The sequence below is a fragment of the Corvus brachyrhynchos genome, unplaced genomic scaffold (assembly GCF_000691975.1).
Source record: "Corvus brachyrhynchos isolate BGI_N302 unplaced genomic scaffold, ASM69197v1 scaffold245, whole genome shotgun sequence".
Classification (NCBI taxonomy): domain Eukaryota; kingdom Metazoa; phylum Chordata; class Aves; order Passeriformes; family Corvidae; genus Corvus; species Corvus brachyrhynchos.
This window is the reverse complement of record NW_008238988.1, coordinates 5,597,495-5,601,812: the sequence shown is the minus strand read 5'-3', so window position 1 is coordinate 5,601,812 and position 4,318 is coordinate 5,597,495. Positions and strand designations below refer to the sequence as shown.

The 4,318-nt window shown below is 55.0% G+C and overlaps 1 protein-coding gene across 4 annotated transcripts in view; it reads left to right on the top strand.

Moving 5' to 3' along the window:
* The first annotated feature begins 2,067 nt into the window (after positions 1–2,067).
* FRMD6 (FERM domain containing 6) overlaps positions 2,068–4,318 on the top strand; it is a 38,238-nt gene continuing 35,987 nt past the window's right edge. For 2 of the 4 annotated variants that reach the window (XM_017738902.1, XM_017738901.1), the window contains exons 1-2: positions 2,068–2,498; positions 2,724–2,796. The gene's annotated coding sequence lies outside the window, so the exon portion shown is untranslated. Of the gene's footprint in view, positions 2,499–2,570; positions 2,797–4,318 lie in introns of those variants that run through there. The other 2 variants (XM_017738904.1, XM_017738903.1) reach the window with 1 other exon arrangement.

The window sequence follows — 4,318 nt, the reverse complement described above, 5'->3', positions numbered from 1 at the left end:
GCCGGCCCTGGGAGAAACTCTTGCCGTGGGGTGGTTTAATTATATCCTCACTTGAGCAGCTCAGGGCCCTTTGATGTGGGGACGTGGCGCAGGTATCTCGCAGAGGAAATGTCTCCACATCAGCCGCCGTCTAGACTGCTGTGCACAGCTGGGAGCGGCTGACTCAGCCCATCTGCATCCCCCCCTTCCGAGGTGACTCCTCACAACGCGGGTGACAACGGGATGGCAGCCCTGAGCGGAGGCCACGGCGCTCCCAGGAAGCCGTCAGTGCCCCGGGAACAGGGTGAGCTGCTCCACACAGGCAGGGCTGGCAGGTTGCTTTGCCTCCTATGGCTGCTCCAGGAATGCTTCCACAGGCTCCCAAATCCGCTGCAAGGGATGTTTTCCCTGTTTTCCAAGTTATCCCTTTGCATCATGAGAGTTCAAGGCCACGTTAAGTGTTCCAGGCCAGGTTGGACGGGGCTTGGAGCAAGCTAGGAGAGTGTAAGGTGTCCCTGCCCACGGCAGGGAGTGGAATGAGATGGTTAGGAGGTCCCTTCCAACCCAAACCATCCTGGGATTCCATGATTTTATGCAGTGACCAGTGATTTGCTCCCCAGTTCCCCAGGCTGGAGCCGGTCCCCACCAGCCAGGGACAAGTCATGTCCAAGTTCTGCACAATTTGGGGTGAAACCATGACTTAATTGGAGCATGGGTGTCACTGGAATAGCTCGTAGCAGGGAGTTGAGCTAATTAAAGTCCGTTTAGGGGAGGGAGCTGTCTCTTCAGTGGCAGGAGGCAGCAGCTTCGTGGGCTCTAATAAAGTCAGAGAGGAAAGCATGGATGTGGTCATGGATACGGGGACGCTGCTCGTTAAGAACCTTCAGGGGAGGAACCACTTTGTTCAGTTATCTGGAAATGTAGGAACATTCCCAGGCTCACAGCAGGGAGGTGTGAGCTTCTGGTTCCTCTGCTCTGTGGGGACATCAGCTGTAGGGTTGGCACAGCTCCTCCAGCAGCGAGCAGGGATGAGCCCCACCAGCACCGGTGAGATCCAACACAGGGACACGAAGGAAAATACAAAATAAACGAACAAATTTTGTTCTTTATTCTTCCTGTTAGGCCTTAAATGTTCTCCGTGTCTCCCACAACCTGGGAGAGTGGTCCTGCACCTTTGGGGACCTCTTTTTTGGCTTTCCCAGCTTCCTAAACCTCTCTCACAGGGAAGAATTTCTTCCCAGTATCCCATCTGGCAGTGGGAAGCCATTCCCTGTGTCCTGTCCATCCATCCCCTTGTCCCAAGTCCCTCTCCAGCTCTCCTGGAGCCTCTTTAGGCACTGGAAGGGGCTTCCTGGAGCCTTCTCCTCCCCAGGTGAACACCCCCAGCCCTTTAGGACAGGGAACATGCTTCCCAAATCCAGAAGAGAGGCAGACTGGAGTCCTTCTAAAGCCGGCTCCTGTGCCAGCAGCACCTTCCCTCCTTGGTGCTTTTCCCACTTTTGATCTCAAGAGACAAATAGAAACATCTGACAAGCAAATGACACCGTTCCCTCCCAGCCCTACCCCACCACGGAACCGCTCCCTTCCAGGTCCTGCACCCATGACCTTTGGGAAAAACGCCACTTCCAGGGGCTGAGCAGAGGTTTCATTCCCCAGTCTTGGTGGGCTTCGGGTCTGGTGTCCCTCAGCCACGCGTCTTCTGCAGGCCAACCTTGCAGGAATTCTGGTTTTCCATGATGGGGAAAGGGCTCCCTTTTCCCCATCCTGCCCTTGGAAGGTTGGCTTAACCCAGCTACGGGTTTCTGTCTCCCACCACTCGCCGCTCCCCCGATAAAGATCCATGTGAAATTTATCTCGCCATCTTTCATTAAAATAAACCAATTAAGCAACGCTGAGGAGCCTCTGATCCAGGCCAGCTCGGTCAGTTGGTGTATCCACGTTTCCAAAGCATCTTCCCTCTCCGCTTACCCTCACATCAAAGCAAGCCAGGGACCAGCCCTGTCCTTGGAGCAAAGCCTGTCAAGAGATTGGGGAAACAGCTGATTTAATGCCGAGGAAATTAGTAACCAAATGAGTTCTTAGCCAAACGGCTCCTCTTCTTGATCTTGCGAAAAGTGGTGTTTAAATTCTCGATCTCATGGTTTTAGACTCAGGAAATGTGATTACACATCTGTCATTATTTTACTCTTCTGTGTTGATGGCTCATATTAAACAAACCACATTCCTGCATCGCTTAGTAATCTCTGCTGTTCCCTTTCCTTGCTGAGGAGACAAGTCCCAGCTTGACATCCCCATCCCTGTTGATCACAGCTCCGCTGTGAACCAACCGGCAGAGCCGTGCCGGCACCAGCTGCAGGAGCATTTGCTCCCCCAACCTCTTTTCTCCAGCTTCCCACAACTTCGCAGCCCCCTTTTCTCCTGAACAACATTTGGGTGAAGAGCAGGAGATCCACACCCTGCTGAGATCCATGTGCTTCTTGGAAAGGTGGTCCGGCCTTCCCTTGTCTTCCATTGAGCAGGTAAGAACACGCGCTTTGGGGTTGGACACCAGTCAAAAAGGGTAGGTCCTTCCAAGCAGAGCACGATTCCCAGGGATCCTGGCACCTCACCAGCCCAGGAGGACGTGGAGAGCCCCACGGCTCCTGCGGGATGGGCTCCCAGCGGCCACGCAGGAGGAACCTGCTCTGAAAAACGCCATCCCTGCAGGGACACTGAGTTTTTCTCTTGGTGGTTTTATCTTCCAGCTGTGCTGAGACAACGCCGAGCTCACCATGGAGCTGCTGGAGGAACCTGACTCATAGATGTTCCCAGCACCAGGTAGGGAAACAAGGGCCTGTTTTAATGGTGTTGGGGAGGGAAGGGAGTGGTGGGGGCAGGTGGTGACCTGGTACTGGTGGGGACATTGGAGATGTGGAGCTGTGGTGTTGACTGAGAGGTGCCTGTCCAGGTGTTTTCCATGGCTTGTGGAATCCTTCCCACCTGCTGGAAACTCAGCAGAGGACCTCAGAGAAATCATGGTGTCGGGAAGCTTTGCCTTCTCCTGCTGAGGACACGGTTGGCCAAGTGTTGGCAGCCATGCTCCTTGTGGCCATGTTTTTCCTTTATCACGGCATTTTGGCACAAGAGCTGTGCCAGGAGTGGTGAAGATGCCTGAGAATTCTTGTGGAGGATGGTATGGTCTCGGGAAAACCCTGAGCTCCCGGTGCAATGCCGTTTGCTTGGATTGTGGGTTTTCCCTTGGTTTTGTTGGTGTGATTTCCACCTTTTGCCTGTGCCAAGCCCCAGATTTCTCCCATCCTGGCAGCGGCCAGAGGTGGAAGTGTTGGAGTGGATGGGGTGTGCTCCTTGTCAGCAAACCCGCCATGATTGTGCCGGACTGATTCCTGTGGGAGAAGCAACGTGGCATCGCCCTGTCCTTGTCAAAGCTGAATCTGTTTGGTTAAAAACAGCTCCTTTTGTTCTCTGCCATGTGACATCGGGAGTTTTCCTCCACCAACCCCTACAGGACGAGAAGGGAAGGTCCCGGTGAAGTGGGATCGAAGTGAAACGGTGGTGGGAGTGGGAGGGCAAGGCTGGGTGTGGGCAGGGGACCAGTCCTTGCTGTGGGAGGCTGAGTGAGGTCCTGGGGGCACCTCTGCTCCCACCCTGCACCCGGCAGCTGGGAGAGATCCAGTTCCCTTGGCGCAGGGCTTCCAGAGCTCCATCTTCCACAGCCACCCACCCAAGGGTGCTCTGGGCAGTGGGTGCAGCGCTCTGCCTTCGGTCCTGGTGCCTATTGCTTCCCAGCTTCCATAACTTGAGGAATGAGCTGGGATTGCTGAATTCCAAGCTGCCTGTAGCCTTTGGGTTTTTATATATATGTGTATGAGTAGGTGTTCCTCGGGTGTTTTTGGCAGGGATCCCTTCCGGATTGCATTGGGTCACACAGTTTGGGGACAAGGGCTCAGGAGCACTTTATGCTTCATGGCTGGTCTTTCCTGATTTGAAATCACCTGCAAGGTTGATGTTGGCACAGATACTGTCAAACTGCTGGAGCCAGTCCAGAGGAGACAAAGAAGGTGCTCCAAGGCTCTGGAGCCAGGCTGGGAGAGCTGGGGGTGCTCACCTGGAGAAGAGAAGGCTCCAGGGAGAGCTCAGAGCCCCTTGCAGGGCCTAAAGGGGCTCCAGGAGAGCTGGAGAGGGACTGGGGACAAGGGATGGAGGGACAGGACACAGGGAATGGCTTCCCAGTGCCAGAGGGCAGGGCTGGATGGGAGATTGGGAAGAGGGTGGGGAGGCCTTGGCACAGGGTGCCCAGAGCAGCTGTGGCTGCCCCTGGATCCCTGGCAGTGTCCAAGGC